This window comes from Geotrypetes seraphini, chromosome 14, assembly GCF_902459505.1.
Source record: "Geotrypetes seraphini chromosome 14, aGeoSer1.1, whole genome shotgun sequence".
In the NCBI taxonomy this organism is placed as follows: Eukaryota; Metazoa; Chordata; class Amphibia; order Gymnophiona; family Dermophiidae; genus Geotrypetes; species Geotrypetes seraphini.
Window position 1 is genome coordinate 24,880,310 of NC_047097.1, and position 15,666 is coordinate 24,895,975.

The 15,666-nt window shown below is 44.9% G+C and overlaps 1 protein-coding gene across 7 annotated transcripts in view; it reads right to left on the minus strand.

Moving 5' to 3' along the window:
- BNC1 (basonuclin 1) overlaps positions 1–15,666 on the minus strand; it is a 100,049-nt gene that overhangs the window by 53,451 nt on the left and 30,932 nt on the right. The window contains exon 1 of one of the 7 annotated variants that reach the window (XM_033920590.1): positions 11,567–11,776. The exons of the other annotated variants lie outside the window; for them this stretch is intronic. The gene's annotated coding sequence lies outside the window, so the exon portion shown is untranslated. Of the gene's footprint in view, positions 1–11,566; positions 11,777–15,666 lie in introns of those variants that run through there. 7 annotated transcript variants of the gene reach the window in all.

A 15,666-nucleotide genomic window follows, 5' to 3' on the forward strand; every position in this document is an offset into this window, starting at 1 on the left:
AGTGCAAGTCCACCTCCCAAGCCCGCTGATAGAGAGCCGGAAAAGAAAAGGAGCCCCGTAGATATTGGTAAAGAACAGAGATGGGTTTAGGCATGTTCCTAAGAGTGACCCACATGTGAGCAAAAGGGTCGAGAGATGGAATGGGCCCCCTATCCCACTTCTGAGAATTAAGAAAATGGCGTATCTGAGAATAGGCCAAAAAATCTCCCTCGGGCAAGGCAGCACTAATCCGGAAGGTTTCAAAAGACACCAGGACCCCCTTCTGAAGCACATCGCGAAAGGTATATAACCCCAATCGTGCCCACCGCACAAAAACAGAGCTTTCCCCACCGGCCGGGAACATTGGCTCCTCCCGCATCGCACCAAGAATCGATGGGACTACCCCAGCCCCCCAGCGCCTTCTAGTAACACACCACATTTTCAAAAGATGTTCCAAAAACGGGTTCCCTGGAACAGCCAATTTCCTAATACCCATCGAGGAGGACCAAAGCCAATGTTTCAAACAGGGGCGTCCCACAAAATGCTGTTCCAGGCGCACCGCCAACTTAAAATCAGCGATCTCCCAATCTAATAAGAGGCGCAGCTGAGCAGCCGGGTAGTACCACAACAAATTTGGCACCGCACGCCCCCCTCTATCCCTGGCCGCCCACAAAGCAGCTCTAGAAATACGAGGAGGTTTCCCCTGCCAAATAAAACGAAAAAACAAACCATGTAACTGTTTCAGCACTAAATATGGGACTGCAACCGGCAGTGTTTGAAAGAGAAAGAGCAAACGGGGTAAGACATTCATTTTTAAAACTGCAATGCGACCCCACCAAGACAACCAAAACCCATTCCAGCGTTGAATATCAGTTCGGATTTGGTGAATAATCCTTGCATAGTTAGCTGTATACAATTGGGATAAATCAGTATGTATACGGATCCCCAGATAGCGAATAACCCCAGGCGCCCAGCGAAAAGGAAACCGATCAGCTAACCGACGTTGATCCTCCACCCCTAAGGTTACACTCAACAATTCAGATTTATCCATATTTACCTTAAATCCCGAAACCTGCCCGTACTCCAAAAAAAGATCAACTAAAATCGGTAGCGAGTCCTCCGGATCCCGAACATACAATAACACATCATCAGCAAAGAGTGCCAACCGATGTTCAATATCCCCCACCGTCACCCCCAATAAGTCACCATGTTCCCGAATAAGAGTGGCCAAAGGTTCCATAGAGAGAGCAAACAACAGAGGAGACAAAGGGCAACCTTGTCGGGTGCCTCTCCCTATGGAAAAAAAAATCACTATAAACCCCATTAATACACACTGTGGCTCTTGGAGCAGCATAAAAGGCCTGCACCCAGGTCAAAAAGAAAGCTCCCAACCCCATCCGTGTCATCACCTGCCATAAAAATTCCCAATCAACCTGATCAAAAGCCTTCTCGGCATCAATCGCCAATAAGGCAACTTTATCAGATGTCCTCTGTGCAGCCCACATAAGGTGTAACGTGCGTCTAATATTATCACATACTTGTCGTTTTTGAACAAAACCAGATTGATCCAAATGCACCAAAGAAGGCAGTACCCGACCCAGACGAAGAGCTAAAACTTTAGCTAGAATTTTTGCATCAGTATTCAGCAACGAAATCGGCCGATATGACCCACACCCCAGCGGATCTCTGTTAGGCTTAAGCAAGATCGAAATCCCGGCCTCCCCCATAGTGGAGGGCAACGGGGAACCTTCCCGCACCCCATTTGCAACTCGAACCAACAACGGAGCAAGAACCTCGCGAAATAGTTTATAAAACTGATTAGTATACCCATCCAGGCCGGGCGATTTCCCCAACTTCAAATTAGCAATGACTCCCATGACTTCTCCTAACTCAATAGGCTCATTAAGCAACTCCCTATCCTCGTCGGAAAGTCGAGGAAGCCGCAACTGCGAGAGGTACCCCTCAGTAGCCATGGGATCTCTACCCTGCGAAGTCCCATACAAATCAGAATAAAATTTAAGGAAAACCGACCTAATAGCTGAATCAGTACGATGCATCATCCCCCCCGCATCTCGTATTGTCGTGATTGCCGCTCTCGCCTGTCTCAGTTTAATTAACCTAGCCAGACGAGACCCAGGTGTATTATTATACTCATAAACCGTTTGCCTCAAGCGGATCCTCAAAAACTCATACTCCTCCGTCTGTAGTAAAGAAAGCTCCGCCCGTACCTTAACAAGTTGCTCATATACTAAGGGGTCCTGGTGTCTCTGATGCAGCCTCCCTAACCGCTCCAATCGTTCATGAAGCGCCAATGAGCGCTGAGCCCGCCGACGCTTATAACGAGCACCCCATTTTATAAAAATACCCCGAACTACCACCTTCAGGGCATCCCATAAAATCGCGTCACTGACCGTATCATTATCATTATTCTGGAGGTACTGATCTACTGTCTCATTCACCTCCCGAACCACAACAGGATCCTTCAATAAAGACTCGTTAAGTCTCCAAAAACGGCGGCCCTCCCCGGCCCAATAACCCGCACAAGTTACCCACACCGGCGCGTGATCAGAGACTTGAATATCTCCAATTTCCGCCCGGCGAATCCCTTCCCACAAATTACGATGGACCCACAGCCCATCTATACGTGCATACGATCTATGTGCATGTGAATAGTGAGTGCAGGTACGCTGCGTGGGGTGCAACAACCTCCAGCAGTCTACCAAGCCCAGAGAAGAAAATAAAGACAGTAAAGCCCGTCTAGCAGCCTTAGACGGTGACCGAGTCCCACCCACAGAGTGATCCAAAATAACATCAGGTGTAACATTAAAATCCCCACCAAGATACACTGACCCCTGCACAAAACCAACCAGGTCTTCTTTAATAGACCCAAAATAACTGGCTTGTCCTGTATTGGGGCCATACAAATTGATAAGGGTGATGGTACGGCCCTGTATAGTAGCCACAAGAGCCAAACATCGCCCCGCACCATCACGATAAACTTGATCAACTACTAGCCCTAGTCCCTTTCGTATCAATATGGCCAAGCCCCCCACCTTCTTCCCTGGTGTCAACCCCTGGTGTGTCCAGATCTGGTCATAAGTGTTGGAGCGTAAAACCGCCACATCACGTGGCCTCAAATGTGTTTCCTGAAGTATACAAACATCCCATTGCATGCGTGCCAATTCCTTATACACAATACTACGCTTACCTGGACTATTAAGTCCATTAACATTCCACGAACCTACAGTAAGAAGCTTCTCATCTGCCCTTGCCCTCCCCTCCCCTCCCCTAACCCCCCCAATCCCCCCTCCCCCCACCCCTACGCTGCATCGAACCCTGTACAGTAGGATTCGCCAGCTTACAGAAAGTGCAATCCTCTCCCAAAGGCATTTATAACCCCTCTCTAAAACATTGAAACAACCAAAGTGCAGATCCACACACTTACTCAACGTGCCACTCTTTCTCCCCCCACCTGCACTCAACCCTCAAGCATTTCACCAACTCCCAAACCCCATTCAGACCAGCAAAAAACTCCCCTTGCCCCTTAAAGCCAAACAAGCAAGTAACAATACAACCCAACATCACATCTTGTAATAAAGAACTGGATGTTAAAGAAAGTCACACATCTTTGGGGATGCCAGTATCCACCAGAGTCCCCAGCACAGCCAAGCCTACTCATAGAGGCTCCCCCGCAGCCAAAAGATCAAATCCGGCTCCATAAAAGTAGTACAGTATCCGAACCCCAATCAGGTGTGGGGTTTTGCTGATTTCTTGCCAGAGCGCAATGCTGTAGTCCAAGTTGCACTCTGCGCTGATGTGGATGCCACAGCTGGAGGCCGTTCTTCCTCCCGTTCGGTCCCACAGCCCAGGGCTCGCATCTCCGCCCAGGCCTCCGACACTGTGCTCACCCTCCGAGATGTCCCATTAACGGTCAACCACATCCCAAAGGGAAAAAGCCAACGGTATTTATGGCCCCCAGAGCGTAAGGCGTAGGTGACATCTTTAAACGCTCTGCGTTTCTGCAAGGTAGACCACGCCAGATCCTGGAATACTCCCACCGCCAAATCCTTCCACCGGAATGTAGCTTGTCGTCGACCCGCCAATAAGATCCGCTCCTTCACCGTAAACTCCCCAAAGCAAGCAATGATATCACGGGTGCTCTGGGCACGTGCAGCTCCCAGACTGCGGTGTGCACGCACCAGCACTATAGTATCAGGCAGGTCCGCTCCATCAGCTCTCAACAAATGCTCACAAAAGTCCCGTACCACTGCCTTGCAGTCCCTGTACTCCTCTGTTTCAGGGATGCCTTTAAAGCGCAGGTTGCAGCGCCTAGACCGATTCTCAAGGTCCTCAACTTGGGTTTGGAGGTCCCGGAGTTCAGATGACAAGCGGGCCGAGGTCTCAGAATTAGAGGTCACCACCGTGTTGAGGGTAGCCACGTGGTCCTCCGATGCTGATACTCGGGCTCCCAGCTCACCAACCTCTGACCGCAGCTCCGCAATCGCCGCCCGCACGTCCCCTCGCACCCCAACAATTTCCGCCTTCAGCTCTTTGAACCAGTCCGTGATGGACTTCTGGGGCGCATCACCAACTTCCCCCCGCTGATCGGGGATCCCCTCGTCCTCCGACTCCGATTGAGTCGCCGGTCCGGCCACCATTTTTTTTTTCTCCCCCACGCTGCCTGCTGCCTCCGATCCCGATTTCTCCGGCGGATCGCCAAAGAATTTAAATTTATCTAGGCGCTTTCGGGTCGCCATGAAAGAGGGGGTCCGGGCCGTCGTGGTTTGTGGCTAAAGAAACGCACTGTGGAAGCGCCAAGCACAAAAGTCGCAAAAGCCCGACGGAGCTTCTGCTTCACACTGCCATTCGGCAAGATGACGTCACTCCCCTCCGCCTTCCATCCTTTTTATACCTAATCAATATGCATAAACTAAAGCCTAAGCTTGGGGTTTTTTCCCCCAGTTAGTTAAATAGTTGCCTATTGGATAACTCAAATTCTTAAAACCAGCTATTAAATATTTAATACAAACAAGTATTATCTGAATCAATTCAATTTTAATCTTATCTCCCACAGTTCATTTCATTACAGTACTTTTAAAACTTACCAATGCTTAATTTATTAATAAATATCATGCCTGTCATCACCTCCATTATATACAAATGGCAGCCACTGGTGTATACAAAAGTAAAGTTTTACCAGCTTAAATAATAAAGGGGTATGTAAAATCTTATGGGGCACATTTTTAAATGCTGGCAGCTGCGGGCTGAATTAGATCCAGATATTCAATGTCATATCTAATCAACACTGAGCATTCAAGTCTTTGCAGGCCACTGGAGCAATGTTCCCTCTAAACTGCGCGACTGCACACCTTTTAGCAGGAGGCTGCGTAGCTGGTGAAATCAGGACCAGTACCCCTCTGGTACCACTCTTCCATCTTGTGCCACTGCTGCTGTTTTCCTGAAACAGAAGCAGCAGCAGTGACAAACCAAAACAAACCAGCTGCAGGACCTTCCCATATACCTGCAGCTGCTAGCCCGCCCTCTCTGACATCACTGGTTGTTGTCAGTCTTACTTGCAAGACAGATCAGCCGCCGATGCTCAGACGAGTTCTCGGGGACTTTAACCAATCACGGTAGCAGCCGCTGAGAACCCTATGGAAATGTAATGCACAGAGCTCATTAGTAGTAAAATGAGCCCTCCTTGTAATGCTTAGAAGGAAACCCACCACCTATTACCAGGTTAAATTTTCTGGCAGGTCTGGAACTGCCAGTAGCAGTTTGTGAATCTGTTGTGCGAGTGCACTATAGAATTTGTGAAATAATTGCATTTGGGTGCTATTCTATAGACTTAGCACTTACCTGCAAATTACTGCTACCTAACTTAATTGGGTTTAATTGTTTTAACTGGTGCGCCAATTAGAATGCCATTAAAATAATGGAAGCGCCTTATAATGCCTAATGTGGATGCAGTTCTTGTGAAAGGTAGGCACTGGAGATGTAGGCCTTGAAAACCCTGGACTATATTTCCAGCACCTACCTTTCATGTAGCTGCAGTTCTGTAAATGGTGCCGTTGTATGACTGACACGCAAACAGTAGCCATTTTTAAGGCGGCTGCTGATAACGGCACCATTTACAGAATCCAGACCTTAATGTCATCAATGACAGTTAAAGCCAATTAGCATCCACCTAAACAATGAAGTTAGGCACTACTCTATGGTTTGCACGTGCAATTTTATAGTTTATTTCAACTTTCTATACCCTCCCCCTTATTGACGAGCAGAACCAGTCAGTGTACAATCTAAACAAGGAAATTAAAAAAGAGCTACACTACATGACAGGAGAGCAAAATGCATCCGCACAAAACAAGTCAATTCGCAAAATTATGTGCCCACATTTATAGAATTAGGGGAACAATGGCTGAACATTGCTGCATAATTTTATGTATAGCATTAACAGGAAAAGGGGGGGGGGGAGGGCAGAGGTACTCCGTAACAAGCAAAAAAAGGTGGGATTAGCGGCACTCTGTATCCAGACGACCTTTATTGGTAAAAATCTTGATTGCAGTAGTCAATAATGACACGATTTCAACCCAAGTAAAGCCAACGGGTCGTGTAAAGGACCCAACACGGTCTGCGTTTCAGCATAAAATGACTTCCTCAGGAGTCCAGTCTTCAATAAATGTCACATCAAACTGGCAAACATCAGTAAATCCCGGTTATAAGTGCTCTCCACCCTCAAGCTAGCAGCATTCGCCTGGCTCTCCACGTGCTCCTCTTCCCACGTGCGCACGCCATTTACCGGGGTTGCAAGCTGTTAAGCAACATACTGAAGGGAATAGACTTAGTAGATAAAGACAGACTGTTCACACTCTCCAAGGTCGGGAGAACGAGAGGGCACTCTCTAAAGTTGAAAGGGGATAGATTCGGTACAAACGTAAGGAAGTTCTTCTTCATCCAGAGAGTGGTGGAGAGCTGGAACGCTCTTCCGGAGTCTGTGGTAGGGAAAAACATCCTCCAGGGTTTCAAGACTAAGTTGGACAAGTTCCTGCTAAACTGGGATGTACACAGGTGAGGCTGGGCTCATTTTAGAGCACTGGTCTTTGACATGGGGGCCACCGCGTGAGCGGACTGCTGGTCTGACCCAGCAGCGGCAATTCTTATGTTCTTATGACTGCATTCTACGTGCTGTTGCCTATCAGTAATGCACCCAAGTATTTTTTTAAAAATGCTGCAGCCAGCATTTAAACAGTGTGATCACTGCTGCCAGTGAAAATTTGCTTAGAAGGAGGCACAGCTGCTAACAAATATCAAATGTGGTCTCCTTATGACTACAAGGAAAGGGGGAGATCTGGGTATAGTTTCTAAAGATTTTTGCTGTACAAGATGACCATAATAACTACTGTATCTTGCAAGTTCACAGTCTGAAAATGATAGTGAACCGTTCACTACCGCCATGCCATTTAGCAGTTCAAGAAAAAGTGTTGCTGGTTTTACGTACCAATTATATATTACATCATGACTGGCTAACAACAATTAGAATAAATGTACCAGTGCGCTTAGGTAAACATAAGTTTAAATGCAATAGTTTAGCATAAATAAACATTCAGAATTACATCAGTAGTAAGTAGGCAGCATTGCAAATAATGGGTTTGTGGAGGAGCTGTACACTGCAGTCCCCTCTAATTGTAGCAACTGCTTACACAGTTAAAATAATAAAATTATACCATTCGTCTCTATTTACCACATTTGTAAATTCAGCTATCTGCGTTGAAATGCACCTGAAAATGTTCTTGAACTAATAAACTAAACCACCTGACTACAAGGTACTTTTACCGCAGTTTAAAAGGGCATTCTGCAGAAAGCTCCAGGTTAGCCCGCACATGCACTGTTTGTGATAGCTTATTTCAATTATTAAAGGGTTGCTACAATGCAAAATTATGAAAAAGAATAAATACACCGTATCTTGTGAAATGGGCGCACACACACAAAAAAAACTGCATGCCATTTCTTTCTACAAAAAACCCCCCAAGAAAGGCAAAACTTGCATTTCCAAAAAGGCGGTGTTATCTTTTTGTTATTGTTGTTGCCAGGATTGGTGCTTTGGCATTAGGTGACCTAGGCAGACTTTCAGCTTTCCTCCACTCAATTAACTTTCAGCCTCTAGCTCCCCCCACCCACCTTGAGAATTTATCTAAGAATCATAATCTCCAAGAATAAACTTGTAAAAATGCAGAAATTGTCATCAAGTTTTTAATATTCCACTTCAACCATGCTTGATTTAGACAACATATACAGAATGATAAGAGCCATTTCCAAAATTTACCCAGGATAAAGGATAATTTGATTATTGTCTATCCTCCCTGCAAGCAAAACAAGTCCTAACCACAACTCTTCTTTACCATTGATACCCCCCTCCCCATCCAACAAACTATTGCCCCTAGGCAACCACCTCCCTGATGGATAAGCAAGCCATGGAACTCAAGTTCATGCAAAATTTTCCTAAGCAGTTCATGTGCGCCGGTAGCTAAATTTTGATGTGAATGAGGCCACTAACCCATAGGGAGTCTCATGGGTTAGTACATCAGCTTCGTAGTAACAGAAAAGATGTCAGAAACAAGATCAATTACTGGATCTCATTCAGACCAGAAGGTGAAGTCAGCAAAATTAATAAGAATGAAAAACAACATCCATTTGCAGGTCTAGTTCCTAGAAGTAAAATTCCAACCCCTAGGTGCAATATGACTGAGCAGCCGGCATTTAGGTGTATCTTGGAATTTTCTTATCTGAATGGGACCTTACAGTATCTTCAGAAAAGGGAAAACAGGAAGGAGTGGCCTGGTGGTGAGAGCTACAGCCTCAGCACCCTGAGGTTATGGGCTCAAACCCACACTGCTCCTTGTGACCCTGGGCAAGTCACTTAATCCCCCCATTTCCCCAGGTACATTAGATATAGCTAGTGAGTCCACCGGGACAGATAGAGACAAATGACTTAAGTGCCTGAATGTAAACCGTTTAGACAATTAATAGGCAGTATATAAATAACTGAAAATTTTTTAAAAATACATTTTGATAGAGTTGCTGGGTAACACAATGGTGTAATTAAAGGAATAATATTAAAATACAAATATTTTTGCAGAACAGGCTCAAAATGGTGGTGGTTTATTTTATTCTGCTGTCAGATCTAAATGGTGCCATATTTTTTTTATTTTTTTGGCTACTACCTTTGTAAAAAGGATGGAATTCAGGGAAGAGAAAAACAGGTGCCGCGTGTTCTTTGTAGAAGAGGCTTAAAATTGGAATTACAAGCAGCACCCCATACTGTGTACCCTCTCATAGAATTACCCTCATCAGATAGACTGTGAGCCTGCCAGGACAGAGAGGGAAAAATGCTTGAATACATGATTAAATTCATATAAACCGTTCTGAACTCCCCATGGGAGAATGGTATAGAGAAGACTGAATGAGTATAAGAGGACAATCCTATAAAGGGGTCCCTAATTTTAGTGACAAAGGGCTAGATGCACTAAAGTCAGCGATCGTTGCTATACCTGTTCCGATCCAAGGCACAAAACGGCTCACCGTGTGTTTTTCCCATCGATCGCCCATTTTCTGATCCAGACATGCAAATTATCTAAAACCCCATGCAAAGTAGTCAAGCGATTGATGCACTAACATCTCATGGCTATGCAAAAAAACAAAACAAGGGTTTTAGCTATCGGAAAAAAAATGACTGGTCTAGACCTTTTGGTAACTGTGTTACCCACAGGTCTGCCTGGTTGTTTTCATTTTTTTTTTCAATGGCACAGATATTTTGCGTGTTACACTCACAAAATATCTGTCCCATTAAAAAAAAAGAAAAGAAAAAAGTCCCCCACTGCCAATGACGGCCCTCCCCAACGACCCCCAATGAACATGGCACCGGGAATTCCCCCCCCCCATGAGAAAAAATTGGCAGGAGGGTCCCACCATTCCTCAAAAGTATGCATAATGAGATCCTTAAGTCTGTCCTCATATGCCTTATGACAAAGACCAACAACCATTTTCGTAGCCTTCCTCTACAGTATCACTATAGAAATGATTGGTAGTGGTAGTAGTAATAGGGATTCTTCCTCTATTCTTTCAATACAGACTGAGAAACTGAAGGGCCAGGTATTTCCACCATAGGAACCCTGAATATTTATTTTTTTATTATTTATTTTTAAAATTTATGTACCATTTTATTCCAAAAGCGGTTTACAAAATGGTTAAATACATAAAATATTGTACAATTCAAAACCCGGTTAAAACAAGACAAACAGATTCAGTCCTTACATAGGATCAACTTCTCAAAGAAATGCGTCTACATATAATTGTGTTTTCAGCATTTTCCTAAATGAGCTCCGATCTCTACATTTTCAAATTTGACCAACCAGGTCATTCCACAACTTAACCCCTGTGCATATAAAAGTCATGGCCTCTGTCTCCACATACTTTGGGCTAGCCTTCGTTTTCAGCAATGTTGAACTTTCAGAGCGCAAAGATGTAGACCAGTGGTTCCCAAACCTGTCCTGGGGGACCCCCAGCCAGTCAGGTTTTCAAGATATCCCTAATGAATATGCATGAGAGAGATTTGCATATAATGGAAGTGACAGGTATGCAAATCTCTCTCATGCATATTCATTAGGGATATCTTGAAAACCTGACTGGCTGGGGGTCCCCCAGGACAGGTTTGGGAACCACTGCTGTAGACGGTTGGTACTCTGACATTAAGCCCTTAAAAAATTCAGGAATCGTTCCATATAAAAATTGGTGGCATATCATAATATCTTACTCCTGGTGGAATTCTGCGTAATAGCACAGTATACAATTTGCACACACGTGCAGACCTTCCATCCTGCTCCTGACCCGACACCCCTTCCCCTTCACACATGGGTCTGGCCTCTTTCTGACCACCCCCCACCCCCCTTTCCATGTGTTAGCTGTTCTACCTGCAGGCTTCCCAAAGCAGCCATGGGATGAGATTCTTTACACAATGCACATATGTTCTGCAATGTGATTTTCAGGCTGCCCCTCCTTCAGCTTTTAAGCAGGCTTAGCCTACCCCAGTGGCAGATGGACACCAACCCCAATGCACAACATGATTAGCAGTGCAGCTGTAGAAAGCCATAAGTTGCAGGATCCTTGATTGGCATTAAAGAGATCCGTGCATTTACATCATTTGGCATAGCTACAGGCTATTTGCTCTAACATTACCACGCCTGTGAGCCTGACTGTCGTGTAAATGTGTAGAATTTAGTAGGTATGATATACGAAGCACAAGTAGGCATGCAGAATAGCCAGGAATGACTAAACTTGCAGTGTTGAGGGTATAATATTATTGATGCATTTATCAAATTTCAAATCTGCACAGAATAAGTCCTGCACATTTGGATGATGGTCCTCCCAGTGCATACCCACTTTTAGGGTGCATCCACGTATGCAATATAATGTACATTCATGCGCCTGTTTTGACATTACAGAATACTGCTGGCCAGGTTTCCAGCTTTTAGGTTGGCCTGAGGTTGATTCTGCACATACGAACAACAGAATTAGGAAGATTGTACTTAACTGATGAACTGGTGTCTTGACATAACCAGAATAGCTGGGAAATAGAAAGCTCACTGTAGCTGATATATTGAGATCTGTGGTACTTAGCTCAGAAGAGGCTGAGAAATAGATTTATAAATACAATGTTCCCATGGTCGTTCGCGGTCAGCAGTTTGCGGTCCCGGTCATTCATGGTATTTTCCGACCACGAACCGCCAACAAGGAGAGGGGCAGCGAGAGAGGCAGGAGAGAGCAACCGGAGCGCCGCGAGTGCAGGAAATCACTCGCGGTATGCTCCGACCGCCTCTTCCTGCTCTAAGTTGGGCCTTATCCAATCAGGAGCTGCTTTGACATGCAGACTGATGGCATCCAGATGGATTTTTCAGTAGAGTGTATGTGTATGTATATGTGTGTGTGTGTGTATGTATATGTGTGTGTGTATATATATATATATATATATATATATATATATATATATATATATATATATATATATATATATATATATATATACACACACACACACATATACATACACATACACTCTACTGAAAAATCCACCTGGATGCCATCAGTCTCACCCAAGTAAACAATACTGACATCAGTGCTAGCCTGCTGACCGGCACAGGTTAGGAGGGGTCACCAAGACAAAATGATGACCAAACATGCCTGAAGGTAGCAATGCTCTGGAATCTGTCACAGGGAGAAGGGCTGAAAGTTCATTTCTCTCTCAGAAGCCGTGCTTTTGAACTCTAAAACTCTAAACATACATAACATGGATTTTTAGAAGATTTACTGTGACACATTTCAAATCTACATAGCGGCAATGAGAAAACTAAAACATTAATAAACGTCACAGTATTTTCAGGATAACTGTACACATAAGTGCATTATAGGGCATCAGAGGGGCTATAAGTTGGGCAACAGAACTTCTATTCAAAACACATTAAAAAAAAACAACACATGCAAATGGGAGCCTTGATATCACAGAAGGAAGAGCCCCCCCCAAAAAAGCAAAAATTTCAAGAAAATAAGTTGCACTACACAAACATGCTTAATATAAACCAAGTCTGTTATTGAGACAGACATGGGAGAAGTCACTACTTGTCCCGAGATTGGCAGCATGGAACGTTGCTACTATTTGGGATTCCGGAATCTTCCTATTCTTTGAGATTCTGCTTGGAATGTTGCTACTCTTTGGGTTTCTGTCAGGTACTTATGACCTGGATTGCTCACTGTGGAAACAGGATACCCAGCTAGATGGACCATTTGTATATCGAGTTCTCAATCCAAGAATGCTCGACTCGGTTTACAGTAGTTAGATAAGGTAATGAAAATATAACACAGTCATTAAATTAAGTGGAAGAGGAATTAATTACCAAAGTGTTGGTGAACAGGGTGGTTTTCAGAGACTTGTGAAAGGATGAAAGAGAATTAAAACTTCGCAAAAGTGGAAGATCATTCCAAAGTTGGGTGAACTTGAAAGACAGAGATTGACCAAAAGCTTTGATTCCTTTGATACCTTTACTAGATGGACATGACCCAGTATATGATTATTCTTATGTTCATTTGAGTTTATCTTGCTTCTTTTTTTTCAGTACAATTGTATGACATGCATCTCTGGCGGTTGATTGTTCCCTTAACTTCGAAAAGCAATAGAAGTCTTAATGCACACTCAAGTTGTAGATTAAGAGCCTCTTAAAGCAGAGATCTATTTACAAGTACACATTGCCCTGAAATGTTGGCAAGCTGTTTGATTTTGAACAAGCAGCGTGCTCATGCGGTATTCCTATGCTAACAAGTTAGCACACTCTAATACAGGGATCTCAAAGTCCCTCCTTGAGGGCCGCAATCCAGTCGGGTTTTCAGGATTTCCCCAATGAATATGCATGAGATCTATGTGCATGAACTGCTTTCAATGCATATTCATTGGGGAAATCCTGAAAACCCGACTGGATTGCGGCCCTCAAGGAGGGACTTTGAGACCCCTGCTCTAATACAAATGAATTAAGAGTTTAGCCCACTCTGTCCCCCTGACCTGCCCCCTCAAAAAGAATATATATATTTTTAGCATGAAGTTAGTACGTGCATGATGAGGATTGTGGGCTTGGGGGGGCGATGGAAAAAAGGTTGTGGGGGATTTTGATCTCCTGGGCTCTTTCATGGACAGGAAGACAGCTAGCAGAGAGGAGATAATCCGCAGAGTGGCACTTAGGGCTCCTTTTACGAAGGCGTGTTAGCGGTTTAACGCGAGTTAAACCGCCGGTTGAGCTAACCGCTACCGCCTCCTCTTGAGCAGGCAGTAGTTTTCCGGCTAGCGCGGGGGTTAGTGCGTGATAAAAAGTCACGCACGCTAAAGCTGCTAACGCGGCTTCGCAAAAGGAGCCCTTGGTTGCTTATTGGTGAGGGCTCTCGGTGGGGTATTCAAAGGCAAGGAAATGGCACTCCAAATGGGGATTAGACTTGTCTACACACTCGTCTTCTCGGTGGTCAGTTGTGGATGCAAAGGCTGGACACCTATGGTAACAAGACAGAAGGAGGACTGACTCATTTGAGCTTTGTGCTGGAGAGGGATTTTATGCATGCCGTGGACCACCTGAAGAACTGGCAGATCGATTTACAAAGCTGCGCTGGCCATGTGGCAAACACTATGGACATTGGAGCGGTTACTGCAGCAGCAGCCACTAGCACGGCTTTTTAAAAGGGAGGGATTATTTAAAAAGCTTAATCAACGCCGATAATGAGCAAATATCGCCTCATACTTGGCTTTTATTAGAATTAATTGGATGGTAAGTGCCTAACTCAGTGGGCGTGTACCACTTTCAGGTAGATGCCTAGTCCAAGGTGCCTACCGGAAAGTACGCATGGTTAGGGGTGAATCATGGGCATGACATGGTAGGCACCGAAACTGGACAGGAGCCGGAAAGCAAGTTTCAAGTTTATTAAAATTTTGATAAAACGCAAATCAAGACTTCTAAGCGTTTTACAATTTGGCAGTAAAAGGAGCCCTATATCAGGTAAAAACTTGAAATCGGAAACTAGAAAAAATAAAAATAAAAAAGTATTCGCAAATTCCGTATCTACGGATTCACTTATTCGCGGTTTTAAATCAAAAAATTCATTTTCATTTTTCAGACTATTTTTAGCCCTGTAAGCCTGCCCTTAAGCCTTACCTGGTGGTCTAGCGGGTTTTCGGGGCAGGAGTGATCTTCCTATGCTCCTGCCCCATGCAGATCGCTCACAGGAAATGGCTCGAGACACTAAGGAAGCTCAAAGCAGCCATTTCCTGTGAGTGATCTGCACAGGGCAGGAGCATAGGAAGATCGCTCCTGCCCCGAAAACCCGCTAGACCACCAGATAAGGCTTAAGGGGGGGCTTTCAGGGCTTAAAATAGCCGGGGGAAGCGGGGGGTTAGGGGCAGAACCGGCCTGAATATTATTCACGGTTTTTTTATATCCACGGGCCGGCTCTGCTCCTAACCCCCACGAATACGGAGGGGGAAGTGTAGATCAAATATACAAGAAAATCTCAAAACTCCTTTGGCCCACAGTAAGGAGGGATGTAAAGAAAAACTGAATATCTAGACCAGGTGTCTCAAAGTCCCTCCTTGAGGGCCGCAATCCAGTCGGGTATTCAAGATATCCCCAATGAATATGCATGAGATCTATGTGCCTGCACTGCTTTCAATGCATATTCATTGGGGAAATCTTGAAAACCCGACTGGATTCCGTCCCTCCAGGACTGGAGTTGCCCACCCTTGATCTAGAGCAGGGGTCACCAAAGTCCCTCCTTGAGGGCTGAATCCACTCGGGTTTTCAGGATTTCCCCAATGAATATGCATGAGATCTATTTGCATGCACTGCTTTCAATGCATATTCATTGGGGAAATCCTGAAAACCCAATTGGATTGCGGCCCTCAAGGAGGGACTTTAAGATCCCTGATCTAGACAGTCATCATTATCTAAAGCAGGGGTGTCCAATGTCGGTCCTCGAGGGCCGCAATCCAGTCGGGCTTTCAGGATTTCCCCAATGAATATGCATGAGATCTATGTGCATGCACTGCTTTCAATGCATATTCATTGGGGAAATCCTGAAAACCCGACTGGATTGCGGCCCTCGAGG